Source organism: Haliotis cracherodii, unplaced genomic scaffold, assembly GCF_022045235.1.
Source record: "Haliotis cracherodii isolate W230 unplaced genomic scaffold, xgHalCrac1.p SCAF_2, whole genome shotgun sequence".
Lineage (NCBI taxonomy): Eukaryota > Metazoa > Mollusca > Gastropoda > Lepetellida > Haliotidae > Haliotis > Haliotis cracherodii.
Window position 1 is genome coordinate 60,724,913 of NW_027266275.1, and position 16,936 is coordinate 60,741,848.

Genomic DNA, 16,936 nt, shown 5'->3' on the forward strand with positions numbered 1-16,936 from the left:
TGTGACTTACAATAACTCAATTTGTAAATGTAAGAAATTGAGAAACAGGCAGGATAAATCTCCCCTGAATTACTCCATACTTATTTATGGACAACAAGCTCCTACTGTTAGGGTTCAGGCTATTAGACGAAGGTTCAAAATAGCCTGCGTGTATCAGTCCCGTTTTTCTGCTTGGTACGGATTCCAGTTGTTTTGGTCCACCTTGGAAATCATTTGGCTTCCATCATGACATGTTTATATAACCGCTTCATCAGAAGGAAATTAACTGCAAGTAATGACATCGTGCAGTTTACATGAAACTTTGAATGAATGTAAACATGTCAACATGAGAGTTTAAATTAACATAAACATGTCAATATCTATTTAATAAAGAAAAACTCTGTCGGGCAAAGTGGTTTATATTTCTTCCCCATTTTGTACTGGTCACACAAAAATGTTGTTTGGCCCTACTCTCCCAGAAAATGTCCACTCTTCTGTAGGATTTAGTACCTTGTGGAGTGTTATGAACCCTGACTTCTGCAGGTGTTATAATGTCTCATAATGTACATTTTTATTTCTCACAACTAGTTATAAATAGATTTTGACTCACGTCCTGCAAATATTGTATAATAATAATGTTGAATCATATTATAAAATATTACATATGATTTTTTAGTTTCAATTAATATTGAAAAATTGTCCTTTCAGTATTCTAAATTTGTCTTCGAAATAGCCTTTGAACACTACTTAGATAAATTCTCATTAATCATGCTGATTTGAAATTGGTATGATTGTCACATGACAACTTGGTGTCAGAGTGGACTCTAAGTATACATGCTTGACCACAGTTATGGCTCGGCAACATGGAAACGCTATCTATTCACAATCTCGAATCAATGCCTGTCTCTTTTTATGTCAACCGTAAACCAAGCTGTGGTGAAATCCCGCTTCCCTGGTCTGACCATTACATTGTTGGCTACATTAAGGGAGCCCAACCATTAATGGGTGATCTGACTGCCAACACCATACACTCGTGGGTGGCTTAGACAACAGTCTTACCCAAATAATTAGGTCGGAGAACACCCCATACACTTCTTAAGCCAGGAATTTCTATGTGTAAACACAGGATTTCCATAAGTGGAAAAGAATAGTCTCAGCAGGAGTATGTTAAGCTTGGGATGGCTTTTGCAGGTTTACACTTGAGGGGGAAAGGGTTAAAGAAAAGTAGGCTTCCGTGACATAGATTTGAATTTTGAAAATAGGGGGGTTATAGCATGGTTCCCTACACTGGTTTCAACAGTACTAGGATGGGTCGGATGGGTATGTTAGGTGCTACATCTAGGAGAACTTACCAGGAGTTTATCAGTCAAGCAGTGCTTGGAGTGCTGGTGTCACACTTGTTATCCAGTATATCCCAATAACGGCAGTTACACAGCTGCCACAAACGCTACTGTGCACCAAACGTAAGATCCGGAGGTATGATCCCGGAGTGTGCCAGTGTTACTGTTGGGGACTAACAAGCCAGGCAGCTTCCCACTCGGGCTGACGATTGCCTGTTATATCACTAGATGAGCAGGGCTTATACACAGCATGCCTGGCTCCACCTCCCACCAATGAACCACGCAGTCCCACTGACAGCCACTACACCTCTAGGTAGCTGCACATAGTAAACAGCACGCAGGACAATCAGTGCACTGGCTTCTCCCTTAGGCAGTAAGGAAAGGTCAGGGAGCTGGACCCTGTCAGGGATACCGACTGGTCTACATTCAACTAAGGCCTGAGTGACTCCCAACTCTTCCTCTCAATCGAGTCTCTACTCATGCACTGCCAACTTTCCTCAGCTCGCCTGGCCTTTAGATCTCGGTGAGATAGCCCGTCAGCTTCCTGCCTTAGAGGGAGTCAACCACCCAGCACTTTAGAAGTTCCTACTTCTGTCGTCATTGTGTTTTGCCCCCATGAATAGAGAGTCAAGTCCCGTCTGATGAAATGCATGTGTACATAATGAATCGTAGTGCTCTTGCAGCCCTACAGATTACGCGACTAGCCCCTTCAATGTTCCGCTTCAATCTGTGTCATACGGTGGCTCTTTTCATGCTTCGTGGCCATCGGCTTGTCACTAAGTACTGGCCCTATGCACCAGCATGGAGAAGAGATGGGAAGGATAGAGTTATGATAAATCACTGCTTCATACTTTCCTAGCGACTCAAGTTTGTTTGTTTCTGGTCTGAGAGTCCGGGCCTATTGTTAGCGTAAACAGACGTCGTAAGAAACAGTTTACGGAGACATATCTGCAGCAAGTGGAGAGACCACGATTAAATGCATGTGTACACATTGGCCTAACCTGCTCCAACAACCAGTAGCACAGCCGAGCGTTTACATTGAGCGACGCTGCTATTTTCACTGGTGTGGACACAGGAAAGACTCAGTAAACAAACTGTGGCCGTTTACAAATGGCTTTTAACATTTTTTTGGTGACGAGCTAAACCAAATGATTGAAAAAGTTAACTGAAGAGTCAAAGGATTTAGAGTGAAGTTTGTTTATTTTAGTTTAAATTTCAAAATTCCCCATTGGTCTTGTCTTTTGAGAATAAAGTCTTATTTACTTTCCTTTTAAACACTTCTTAAAAGCAAATTAGCCAAGAAGTCCTCCTTTCAGTTTGTGTTTTTGAACTAAAATGTGAACATACAGTTTGTCAATCTTTGTCAAACTTTGTCTTCTTAGTATGTTACAAATCAAGATGATGTGCAAATTTTAGGGGGTTATTGAAGTATTTACTGCAGTATATTTTGCATTTATGGAGATATATTTTAAAAACTGTTGTGCACTCATAAATCAGTGCATAAATCAGACAATTTTGCACAAAGCCTCAATATTCTCAGAAAAGTAAAAGGAACGTAAAGAAAACATGGCTATGAATTGATTCACTTTTCAAAACCATGAATCTCTGGTAATTCTAATTCATCTTAGAGTAGCTAATTCTTCAACTGGACCTCAGTGGGGAGTCTGGATTAGAATAGGTGCCTAGCAACCTATGTTGGTCGTATGATCGCTTGGTTGCAAGTCATTGTGACCCTGATGGCATGGATCGTTGCTCACAATATCAATCACTGGTTTGCCTGGTCCACACTCAATATTTTACAGGCTGCTGTCAAATAGATGGAATATTGCAGAGTGTGGCTTTAATCAACTAACAAACTGAAACTAGATGCACTGTACCTATAGATTGAAGAAGTTGGCTTGTGTGTAGCCACATAACCACCGAAGACAATCTAGTGCCAGAGTTACAGGAAGCTAAATAGATTTACTGCTGCCATCTTTCATCTTCAATAGTGAAGGTGAAGTCAGGGCACACTTAATGACAGACTTAGCATTAAACCTCCCACAGTTGCCAGGCTTCATTAGATTCCATCATAGTTGATTTCAAATGATGGTCGCTCAGTGCAGGGAGAAAAAGTGTGCTCCAGGCTGATGGTATGACTGTAGGTGGAGCTTGTATATGTGTGTTTGTAGTCCTTGGATTGAACCCCTGGCCTGGAGCCTCAGTCTAGTAAAATATCAGGTGGACTGGTCATATGTGTGCTCAGAGCTTAATGTTTCATATGTGTGCTCAGAGCTCAATGTTTCATATGTGTGCTCAGACCTCAATGTTTCATATGTGTGCTCAGAGCTCAATGTTTCATATGTGTGCTCAGACCTCAATGTTTCATATGTATGTTTAGAGCTCAATGTTTCATATGTATGTTCAGAGCTCAATGTTTCATATGTATGTTCAGAGCTCAATGTTTCATATGTATGTTCAGAGCTCAATGTTTCATATGTATGTTCAGAGCTCAATGTTTCATATGTATGTTCAGAGCTTATTGATGATGAGGGCAGTAGGATAGTAGGAATGTTAAAGCACTCATTTGCCAAAGGCAAGGGTTTGATTCCAATGATAACAATGATGTTGATAGAATATCCCTTAAAGTCATTAAAAACAATACTCACATACTCAAGCATTTTCTTACCACGCCAAAGACCTGGGTTTGATTCCCCACTGGGTACCAAGTGTGAAGACCATTTCTAGTGTCCCCCCGCAGACAATTTGCTGGAATAGTGCTAAAGGGGCATGAAACCCTAATTATTCATGCTCAAGAAAACATGGGCTGTAATAGTAATTGGCTGGTAACAAGTACTGGTATGATAAACTGAGATAGGTCTGTCATTATTAACAGTTGTTTTATTGTGTTTTAAGTTTAAGCTATTTTGTATCTGTGGATGGATTATGGTTAATTTATGTATCGTAGGGTCGAACTTAAGAGGCGAACGTTTTGACTACAAATAAAGATGTGATATGTGGTTCTACTGTTCTTGTTCAAGAAGGATTTACCTGAAATATTCATTTATTTTTAGTCAAATTTCATGAATTACAGGATTCCCAAAGTACCATGTCAGTATTATTGCATGATTGAGCCTTCTGTATTAATCCTGAAGTTTGTGAAGTCACATTGTGAGGTAGTGTTCACCAATCATGTCGACAAAACTAGGGCACTGAAATAATTCTGCACATGTTATTTGTAGGAAGCGCAGCCCATGCTATTAACTTTGATTGATCATGTGACCCGTGGTGACCTCTGGCAGAGTGATATCCCAGGGTACCTGTTCTAGGCAGTTACAACAGTTAGGTACCTTGCATCTCGGGATGGAGGTAACGGGGCATCAGTGAGATTGCCTTCTGGCAGATGACTCTGAATCAGTGGAAACCATATGGACTGGTGGTATGGCTTCTGGTAACTCCCTCATCATTTAACTGTCCATTACTCAGTGGATGCGCATGTTTCTTATGACATTGCCTCAAGGTGGCGCTGTTGGCTGCTCCCTTTCCTCCTTGAGTCTATCCTGCTTGTCCTACCAGAGCGGCTTCATGGGTGTTTTTCATGCTCTGATTTTCATGATTTTCATAATATGTACAAATGGTTTTGTTTTTTTGTAGGAATGTTTTATTGTTGGAAAGTTGTCAATGTTGGATTTTAATTGTGAGAAGTTTGGCTCATCATGCATGGTGAATGATGTATTTTGTGGTACTCTTTCTGGATCATGCAACGTCTGAGACCTGCATCACTTCGGGCTTTCCTCCCATATTAAGCTGACACGCTGGGATATATAACTGGAATACTGTTAAAGCAGCATAAAACCCAACTCACTCTCTCACTCACTCTGGATAATACAAAATTTCACTACGTTTCCCTCGGAAAATGTTTCTAAGTCTTCCATGAAGTTAATCTTTTGAAATTTATGGTATGATATTGTATTACTGATATTTAACTGATAAGTCAATTTGGCTAGGATTTTGATAGGGGTACTATGAAAGTTTGTCCTTGAAGCACACAGCATCAGCGCCAATGCTACAGATCAACCTCATGTAGAACAATATTTCTGTATCATATCCGCGCACGGCAACTAAACATGTGATCTCATTCCTTCGACATAACTAGCATATAATCAACACAACATTTCAACATGAGGACCTTGAGTGTGGAAGCCTGTGAAAAAGCAAGACACATCTGGCCATGTTCCCTCCTCCCCCATCCCCTGAAATGCTTATAAAAGCAGCAGCAGCAGCAGCCAAGTATATAAAAACCTCGGCGCTGTGGTCTACCTACACCATCTACACCCAGGGATAATAAACACTATGCAAACATAAAACCTCTTGAGAGAGTTTCCGAGCCAAGACGAGAATAAGATGATCTTGTTAGTGTGGCCTTAGGCCAAGTATTGCATCATTGGGTATTAGGTTCTGATGCAGAGTAAAACGCAACGCTTGGATGTTTATTGTGGCACTAAATGGCTTTAGATAAATAACGGATGGTTCAAATGATGTGGTTTTAAGTTGGAGGAAATGTGTGATCTGTTGAATGCAGTTGTGTTTGTTTGTTGAAGGATTTGTTTGATTTCAGAGAAGGAAATGTGCATATGTAACATGCATGTGCAGTGTATAACTGCAGTGTTGTTGCTCTGTTGTTACGCATTTAAATAGGGCCATGATGACTTAAAGAGAATGAACACAATCATCAGTTTCTATAATCATTGTTTTCTTTATTGAAGGGTTTGAGGGCTATGTATTCCATGGAATGGCTTAAGTACAAAGTTTGAAACATAGTTTAGTTGTTTCCTCATTTATTATTGTTATAAAATGGTCTCAAATAGTGTTTCTTTACTGAAATGTCACACAAGTTTGAAGTATAAGAGTGGATCAGGCTTTCAAATTACCGTATTAGACGTAATAAGCGCCCCAAGATATTAGCAAATATCGCCATGGGCGCTTATTAGAGAATAAGTGCCCAGGGCGATATTTGCTAATATATTGGCTAGTGAACAATCCCAATAGCACCCCTTCCGATTGATCAATGTACACAAGACCTATTTATTGGTGTATAATACGCACTCGTGTGTTATATGCACCCTCAATTGTGGGCAATTAAATTCTGGAAAATTTATCTGTCGTATATAAACATTTCAGGCTGTCAGCATAAACCACAAAATTTATCTTTCAACTCTATTCAACTTATTTTCACCAAAAAAATATTCTAATAAGAGCCCCCTATTTCTAATTTTGAGAGCGCCCTGGGCGCTTATAACGTCGAATATGGTAGTGCATCATTCAGGAACTTGACTGATTGTCATCTGGTATGTCCTAAAGATTTGTTGCAAATTTTGGTAATGTAGAGAAATCATGAAAATGTCCAAATAATATTTGTATACAGCAGATTCATTGTTCAGGCCTCCCAAAGAATTATGTGTGTTCCGGTTTCCTGAATGACCATATCTGGAACCCATGACCCTGTACCCTTGTCCTATTTCATCCATGGCATTTTGGCACTGCATCAGGCTTTCATCTCCATATCTGTTTTATCTATTTTATTTCACAGGTGTAAATTATAGATAAGCCTTCATTTGAAAGCAGGTTATTACTGACACACTGTCACTTTTTTAAAAGAAGGGAAGAACAGATATTTTTTGATGGACTGAAATATGAAACACATGGGTTTTTTTTGTTGGGTTTTTTTTTGTTGGTTTTTTTTGTGATGGGGTGTGGGGGAATTGTTACGGATAGTAAAGAATTAGTTTGAGTAACAGTAACTCTTTAATTGTATGTCTCCTTTGGGCAGGATATTCTTCAATATCCAGCTAATGTTGGTTGTAAGAGCCCAATCTTTCTGTACAAACCTAACCGGGCCCCTCCCCCATTCCACAGAGTGATGATAGCGCTAAGACGATTGTAACTGTGACCATTCTTTAACACAGTTTCATGACAATTGTAAGATTGCTAAGATCGCTTTGTGGAACGGGCCCTGGCAGATGGTTTTGGTACCCATAATGCCATGTGTGCATCCTTGCTCTTGTTCTGGACATCTGACTTGTCTAGTCCAGATTTGATTTCATACAGGCAGTCGACTTGCACAATTTAATAATTAGTAGTCTAAATCATAATTTTTAGATTATGTTAATATTAAGAACAAGTTGTCCCTGTAAGAGACTGGAGAACTGTCTACATATCGGGACTTGCCTTTAGGAGTATAGAATTACTACACATTCATGGACGTATCTTTCAGTACAGCCTTGGAGCAAGGCTATGGCAGGTGTGATAGAGCTGGAAACATTGAGACTATGTAAGTCTACATTCCCTGACGCCATCCTTATTCACTCACTGGGGGAGCAATCACTGCACTAATTTGTGACGCACTTTCCACTGTGAAAACTTCTACACATGTACAGTTAATCCATTTCAATCAGGGAAAGTTTCCATTTGAATAATGGTTTGAATTTAAATGTTGTAGAAAAGTTATCTCACCTGACAGGTACCAAATTATGTAATTTCTTCCTTGTTACCAGTAAGTCTTGTTAACTAGTATGTCATATTTTGGAAGTATTATTTACGTCATAAGAAATCAGACGACAAATCGGATTTGTAGGAATCTCATAACAGCTAAACTTTTAACAGAAATAGTAGTTAGGAGCGGTTCCTGTTTATCATTCCCCTGCTGTTTAGAATGTTCCAGAATTATTATAAACGCCTACATTCTCAGAAAATCAGCCAGAGTATGCCAAAGTTGATTGGTTTGGATGAAGACTCTGTTGGAGATGAAACTTGAATGAATGTAATCGCAATACGACTTTGTTTATCTTATTCCTGCTGTTACATTCTTTCCCAGGCCTGTTTATCGCTGTTTATCTGTTTATCAGGGAGCAGAGTCCTCACCATCCTAGTAATCAGATTTGTCCATCTTTATCATACTTGAAAAACTCACCGAATAAAGGAGTAGCCATTAGTTTGCACATATTCCAGACCAGAAGTTAAAACGTAAGAGTTTTTAAAGTGTTTGTACAGGTTTTGATTTAATATAAACAATTTAATGGCTCTTGAATTAATTGCAGCTTTAACTTCAATGTTACGGGCACCTGTGTGTAGACATTGCATAGGGGGAGGTTTGTAGAACAGAAAACTGCCCTGACAATTGGGAATTTGATACTAGTTGCACACGCCTATCATTAGCAGCCATAGACAGAATTAACTGTGAGCATATGTCCCTCAACAAGACAGCCATTTGCAGAGAACAGTGCTGCTGGGGTGCCTCTCAATATTATTGCATCAAAATTTATTTATTTATCTATATTTTGTTGATGAAAACATTACAATTATAAGGTGTGTGTTTCTGCTTCTTTTCTGGGGTTAGTTGTTAATCAACTCAAGGTTTTCATTGGGAGCTGCATTTTGAAGAAATAGGAATTTGGATTAATGGGTTTTGAAATTGCCCCTGGCATACATGCGTTTTCAATTTTCGAGTTGTGCCGGCACTGAAACTATTGAGCAATAGATTACTGCCACCCTGGATGTGTATATTAAGTGTGAAGACTGAAAATATCAACTGATGGCATAACATGGAAGTTGATGATGGTGGAGGAAAAGTTCAGGCGAAGTGTTGCCTTCCTCTTCCTCTCGATCCCCTGTAGGTGGTTGATGAAGCAGGCAAAAGGTCTGCAGGAATATCAAGTGGTGGGATAAAACAGGAAAATTAATAAAGAAATGTGAAAGTTCAGTAATAACAAGCGCTGTAACATTTTACAAAGGTTTATGTGTTAAGTCTTGTTCATGTCTTTTGGGTGGGTTCTGATATAGAAGTGGGTGGTACAGTATTGTGTGATATCGGTATGTCAGATGGTACAGTATTGTGTGATATCGGTATGTCAGATGGTACAGTATTGTGCGATGTCGGTATGTCAGGTGGTACAGTATTGTGTGATATCGGTATGTCAGATGGTGCAGAACTGTGATATTGGTATGTCAGGTGGTACAGTATTGTGTGATATCGGTATGTCAGGTGGTTCAGTATTGTGTGATATCAGTATGTCAGGTGGTTCAGTATTGTGTGATATCGGTATGTCAGATGGTGAAGAACTGTGATATCGGTATGTCAGTTGGTACAGTATTGTGTGATATCGGTATGTCAGGTGGTTCAGTATTGTGTGATATCAGTATGTCAGGTGGTTCACTATTGTGTGATATCTGTATGTCAGGTGGTTCAGTATTGTGTGATATCAGTATGTCAGGTGGTACAGAAATGTGTTATATCGGTATGGATGGTACAGTATTGTGTGATATCTGTATGGGTAATAATACAGTATAAAAGAGACAATAGAATGTCAGGCATTTTTCGTTATAATGGATTGATGCAAAGGTGTAGGAATACATCCATTTTGTTGAAATATCTTATGTACAGTATCTTTGATATATGGTTGAACAGATTAAGGATTTCAACTGACATGTACCACAAGCATTTCAGTTGGCTATAAGTGTCATGCTATTTTTAAATTGATTGATGTGAGTTTGGAATGTTAATGGCTGTATTTGATGGCTGTGTCTTCAAGTGATGTTGTTAGATGCTGTGATCCTTAGATTATGTTCCACATGCAATCAAGGCACTACAACTGTCCAAAATCCTACACTTTAACATAGACTTACACTTCTTGTAGTGTTAGCATCATTCTTTGGAAATAATCCCAGCTCCTGCTTCTTACATACTTCAAAATGCAGATAAAAGCTGACAGACCGTACTTCAATTCCCAAAAATTCAACCCAAGTGAAAATAAGTAAATCCAAAGAAGACATTTTTCTCTGGGATTAAACTCAATATCTGTACAAGTATGTGTTGGACCCGTGGAGATCCGGTGTAGAATAGGTCTTCAGCAACCCATGCTTGCCGTAAATGGCGACTATGCTTGTTGTAAGAGGTGACTAACAGGATTGGGTGGCCCAGCTTGCTGACTGGTTGATGCATGTCATTGTATCCCAATTGCGTGGATCGATGCTCATGATGTCAATGACTGGATTGTCTGGTCCAGACTCGATTATTTACAGACCGCCATTGCTGAGTGCAGGGTTAAACAGCAACAGCATGTATGTGCTGACGACATGGACATGGAGTCTATAAATTCCATTTTTAATGGCATCTTCCAGATGTTAATGTAGTTTTACTACTTGTTAATGATATAATCTACAATGCATAATTCATTCCATAACTGAAGGGACCATAGCCACCATACTGCTCTCGATCTCTGTTTTCTTGGAAGGAAACAGTCAGAAATAACCATGGCTGTTGGAAGCCTGATTTTTCCTTAGGGCTGTTCCATCGAATCATTTTGAATTTATTGTGTAATTTTGTCTACAATTTCTTTAACCTCCCCTGAACTTGATATCAAAACAAAGAACTTAGTAGTTTTACCTTCAGCCTATAAGCACTGTGTCTTGTGGTTGACTGGTTGACAGGTTGACTGGTTGACGGGTATTGAGTGTGTCACAGATAGACCAATGATAGCAGGCTCTCCAGTTAGGAGCAGGACTTCAACCACCTGATACACCTCCCCATGGTTAACTGGCCACGCATAGGTCCCCCACCCCCACCCCCTTCCCAATCCCCCACCACCCCCCAACCCCCTCTACCCCATGATGCAAACCTGTGAGTGAGATTGATAGTTCTAAAGTCTACACATTAACTTGTTCAGGGTCACAGATCTCGTAAGCCATAGGCAGACATTTCAACACATAGAAGCTATTTTCACAACTGTCACCTGGCCCTTCCTATGGCTGCGTGTATCATGTCACCATGGAGGATGGGTTTTGACGATGGGATTGCATTTGTTTTATTTTCACACATTTTTTGTATGTCTGGTATAATTGTGATTTCATGTGATTTCGCACATGTTGAGATATTTGAATATGTTTGTGTCATGCTTGGGAGAATTTGATAACATTTCCTTAACATCATCGGATTGATGCTGTTTTAGTTCAATTTCCGTCTATATCGCTGGATCCTTACTGGTTAGCTGGGTTTGTGTTTTGTTCAAGTAAGGTTAGGGGCACAGGTGGCCCAGTCATCTAAGGCGCAGTGATTCGCTGTGCAGAGTTGTGTCCCTTGTGCACGCCAGAAATCTATGATTGTGGGTTCGAATCCCGGTTTGCCCCGATTATGTTTCTAGGTTTGTCAGCACTATACCCGTGCTCGTGGATTTCACAAAAGTGGTAAATGTCTGAGACCTGCATCACTTTGGGCTTTCCTCCCAGATTGAGCCGACACACCGTGATGTAACTGGAATAACGTTAAAAGTGGTGTTAAACCCAACTCACTCACTCAAGTCAGGCTATGACTATTTGTAATGGTTTCCTAATCATGGATCAAGGGTTTGTTAAAGGCAGAAAATTTAACGTAAATTGTCCAAGGTTGTGCCAGTTATAATAGTCACTATTATTATTTCACAAGAGATGATCTTGAGATTGTTCAAACATGGTTCAAAGTATGAAAACAAACAGAAAAAAGCTGTAAGAAATGTAAATAAAGTCTATGTGCAGTGTACAAAACCCTTGCTCAAGAAAGTGTATTTAGCAGTACAACATGGCAACTTGATACACTGACTAGGAAACGTACACTGGGGCAGGTAAATAGATGATTCGATGATCCCATAAGAGATGTTTCTGCTAATGTAGAGAATGTGATATGACATGTTACAACACTGATCCTGTATTCCAGGTTAAAAAAAATATGGTAAATGAAAGTTCTGTTTGAAGATTTTTTCCTTTAATTATATTTCCTTCTAGAATTTTAGAACATCTTAAGCCTGTCATCAAATATTTTGTATTTAAAATTTAAAAAATTGGTAAATAATAACATGATCATTACTTTTGTATTCATGAGTGTGTGTGTGTGTGTGTATATATATATATATATATATATATATATATATATATATACTTGGATTTTTGGATTCTTTTTGACAGACAGTATATTTTTGCAGTCACTGCTTCAAAATATTAAATAAAATGGAAGTGTAGTGGCCATAAAATTTCTGAGTCCCATGTTAGGATTCGAACCATGGACCTTCTGAACCGAGGTCGGATGCCTTGCCTACCTGACCAAGGAGGTGAACCCCGTCAGCAAGCTGACAAGGTAAGGATGTCATCTGTGGGATGACTCCCACACTGCTACAAAAGGACAAGTCAGTTGTTTTTTCCCCCACAACACATTTCCTTCAGGTGTTCCGGCAAGTCCAGCAAACATGTTTTTTCAAAATATTGGCCGTGTCATAAATCCTACTTATTCCCTATGATGTGTGAGGACACTCCTTTCACCGAGCTTCCGTCTACGAACTGCTGTTTGAAATTTAAGCAGGTGCTAATACTTACAACGTGATTTATGTCCCTGATCTTTGTCTACACATGACGCAGGGTATGTGTTGTGTTTTGAGAGTTAGTCACCATATTCACAGATCTCACTGTCATAGGCACCCTGGGTGTTCAGAAAATTGACAATGCGAGGTGCTTACTAAAACCAATGTCAGAGATAGGACAGAGAGAACAAATTTAGTTTGAATGCTTAATGCTTTGGTGAATTTTTTTTTTTTTTTCATGGAAACAGGTTTGACTTAGCTGAAAATGAGGTAGATGTTGTTTCTGGAGCAGAGCTAAAAAATATTCACGATTTTTCATCCAAACCTTGTTCATGTTTTAATCAGGGGCAGAAGTGGTGCCTTTTGCTATTTTTAGAATTTTTTGTTTTTTCCGTTTCCATTGCCACAAGTTTGACTCTGTTCATAGTGGTGTGTTTGCCCATACCTTATCACTGAAACTAATAGGTATTCTTTCATAAAACTTCGCACACACAAACATGAGGTTGTCAACTGGTGCCTTTTGCTATTTAGAGATTTTTAGAATTTATATTTTTCTGTTGCCATGGTAACAAGTTTGTGATTGTCTTGCATGATATTCCAATAATCTGGAAAAAGCAGTCACATTCACATAAATTTTATCTTTCTCCCATGCCTTCATGGTGCTTCAACAAACACTGTCCCACATCATTACTTTGTTAAGTTTTTAGCTCAAAGATAGAAAGAAAAATAACTGTAGCCACTATTGTACCATGATAATAACTCTCAGACATGTTGTTATTCTATTGTTATTTTCGCAGTATGTGTCAGAAATAGAAATACCAAGCCAGTATATCATTTAATTTATCACCAAGTTGTTACACAGCTAAATTTGTGTTAAAACATGTACAATAACAAGAAAATGGTCAGTGTCATCTAAATTTTCCTTCAGTGTCATCTAAATTTTCAGACTTACTTGGAACTTTTGTTGTTTGCTTATAAAGATAAGTCTTAAAGTTTGTCAGTTGTGCTTTTTGGAGCAGGGTGAATATGATACACGCAGTCAATCTACATGTGAATATAGTCAACCAGGGCCCTTTTACACAAAGTGATCGTAGCACTAAAAGATCCATACTTTAACACAGACTTATGACACTAAAAGATCCATACTTTAACACAGACTTTTGACAGTCGTAGTGCTACGATCTCGTTGTGGAACAAAGCCCATCCCGAGGAAGTTACAGTAAAAAATTCAATGTGTATTTTGTCATGTTTTTGTGACGTTCGTTTGTACAACAATGAAAGTATTTATCCATTCATCCTTTGAAATGAACTATAAAATCACGATTCCTAAAACATTACACCATAAGTCATTTTGACCTGTGAACATGAACACTCGAGACGCTGAAAGAAAAGTCACTCAGTTAAGTAAATAGCTATCATGGAGCCACAATGAATGAGCTAATCTATTATGTAGGGTTTGTAATGGCAACAGAGCATTGCGGAGGACAGGTAAAATTGAATCCACAGGCCCGAAGGGTTGTATCAGAGAGATTAAGTCTCCATTATCCACTAGAGAACAAAGTGAAAGGGGAATCCAGTTAATAAACACATGTATAAGCACTCTTCACTCTCCAGATAGCCCCTGCAAGCCAGGAGCTGCTTCACTGAAACCCCCTGTGGGCTAATTCGTGCAGAGAGACAGTCGCCATTAATGTAATCCTCTCATCCAGTACAAGGTAACCTGTAGGGTTTAAAAAGTGTTGCTTTGGGCACATAGGTGAAAAAAAATTCACCTTTCGGAGAAATTAATGTACATTTAGTTTGGGAGGAGATAGTGACATTTCTTGTATTTTCAAGCTTATTTTTATTTGTTTGGAAAAGGATTTATCAACAGAATTCTTAAATGTTTAATTTTTCTCTTGTTTTATAATTGGTAAAATTATTGCTAGAACAAAAAGTGTTTATTTATGTTGAAAGTATTGATGTTTTATGGTATCAGAGATTAGGTCATTTTTTGAGAATATGTTACTTGGAAAGAGAAAGCATAAACAGCAAGCATGCATTGTAACATTATCTACCCACCTCTCGGTTAAAAAAGATGTGATACATATTTGAGACTGTTACTGTCATGCATAGTGCATTCTTACCTGTGTATAATAACTGGGCGGAGATGGGTATGGGCAATTTACGTTGGTAAATAAACTCAGCTCTATGAAAGCTCCACCAGATGATGTGAGGTGGACATAACATAGCCAGATATTCCACGGGTCTTGTCGGGAAGAATAGCCGGCTTATAAAAGGTAGTGTTGCTCTACCTTTGAGTGGGCGACACCCTGCTGGAGTCAGTGACGTGTGAACTCAAGCTTGAAGAAACACCACCATGAGTGTTACCGTAGCTGCAGTTCGACCAGGAGTAAGACGACCTGAGTTGTTTGTGGATACATAGGGAGGATAACATGTTGTAGTATTCTGAATATAGACTGACTGCCTTTGAATAATAATGTGGCACATTGCAGTGGCTGTTTTAGTATTGTTAGCAGATCATATTGTGAGCTGTTCTGCTAGGTTTGCCTGAAGCTTATATTTTGACGAGTTTCTTCAGTGTGGCTTGTATTGTTCCCTGTTCTGCCAGTAAAGCTAACAGCTCATATCTGTCAATAAAGCCAACTGCTTGTATTGTTCCCTGTTCTGCTGGTAATGCTAACAGCTTGTATTGTTCCCTGTTCTGCCAGTAATGCTAACAGCTTTGTTCTGCCAGTAATGCTAACAGCTCTGTTCTGCTGGTAATGCTGACAGCTCTGTTCAGCCAGTAATGCTAACAGCTTTGTTCTGCCAGTAATGCTAACAGCTCTGTTCTGCTGGTAATGCTAACAGCTCTGTTCTGCCAATAATGCTAACAGCTCTGTTCTGCCAGTAATGCTAACAGCTCTGTTCTGCCAGTAATGCTAACAGCTCTGTTCTGCCAGTAATGCTAACAGCTCTGTTCTGCCGGTAATGCTAACAGCTCTGTTCTGCCAGTAATGCTAACAGCTCTGTTCTGCTGGTAATGCTAACAGTTCTGTTCTGCCAGTAATGCTAACAGCTCTGTTCTGCCAGTAATGCTAACAGCTCTGTTCTGCCAGTAATGCTAACAGCTCTGTTCTGCTGGTAATGCTAACAGCTCTGTTCAGCCAGTAATGCTAACAGCTCTGTTCTGCCAGTAATGCTAACAGCTTTGTTCTGCTGGTAATGCTAACAGCTCTTTTCAGCCAGTAATGCTAACAGCTCTGTTCTGCTGGTAATGCTGAGAGTATCAGACTAACAGTGTCCATCTGCACTTTGTAGAGGGTTCAGGTTACCTGACAGTGACTACCATATTAGATGTGAGAGCAACAGCCACAACTGTTATGATAACCAATAGAAGACAGTCTTTGATCTCTGTGTTTTTTGTAGTCCTGCCCAGCTTATTGATACAATTGGCCGGAATTCTGGCACTACGGAATGGCAGATATTCCTTGGTTTATTATTTCTGTCTGACTAATGGCTCCAGCTAATGATAACTGTTCCCTCTTGATTGTCCCTGACGCACATGGATAATGGGACCAACACAATGGCATACATATTTGGGTGATGCGTGTACGCTGATTGTTTCTGTTAAAGAGGCTGTGTTCTGGTCCAGATACACAGTTGGGGTGATGTTTGCTGTGTGGTATGTCCTTGTGGCAGAATGGCATTCTGAAAAATGTGATCAAAGATGTACTGTGACAAGAGTATTTGTCAACACAGTGTAATAATGTTGGCAGGAAAATGGCTTTGCATGTTGGAAATGCTTCAGTCTTGCTTGGAGTCTGCAATCCAGGACTGTTTAAGCATGGTTCTTGGCTATGCAGGACAGGAAATGACCGGAAATGACCGGACAGGACAGGAAATGACCGGACAGGACAGGAATGTTAGAACAGGTCTTCAGCAACCCATGCTTGCTGTAAAAGGAGACTATTTTTGTCGTAAGAGGCGACTAACGGGATCAGGTGGTCAGGCTGGCTGACTTGGTTGATGCATATCATCGTATCCCAATTGTGTGGATCGATGCTCATGGTGTCCATCACAGGATTGTCGGGTCAGGACACGATTATTTACAGACCACCGTCATATACCTGGAATATTGCTGAGTAGGGCATTAAACAACAAAACAACCAAACAAACAGAGTGTATAATGTATACAGTTAGAGGGTTTATGGACTGTGGAACCACTACTACAGTGTGTCTTGAGTGAGTGAGTATGGTTTTACGCCGCTTTTA

At 39.5% G+C, this 16,936-nt stretch overlaps 2 protein-coding genes across 7 annotated transcripts in view; one reads left to right on the forward strand and one right to left on the reverse strand.

The window, feature by feature from the left end:
• LOC139468309 (BTB/POZ domain-containing protein 17-like) overlaps positions 1-14,825 on the reverse strand; it is a 31,511-nt gene extending 16,686 nt beyond the window's left edge. The window contains exon 1 of one of the 3 annotated variants that reach the window (XM_071250196.1): positions 14,806-14,825. The gene's annotated coding sequence lies outside the window, so the exon portion shown is untranslated. Of the gene's footprint in view, positions 1-1,331; positions 2,254-10,740; positions 10,801-14,805 lie in introns of those variants that run through there. The other 2 variants (XM_071250197.1, XM_071250190.1) reach the window with 2 other exon arrangements.
• The window catches only part of LOC139468311 (uncharacterized), a 165,853-nt gene that overhangs the window by 95,889 nt on the left and 53,028 nt on the right, over positions 1-16,936 (forward strand). The gene's annotated exons all lie outside the window — the stretch shown is intronic.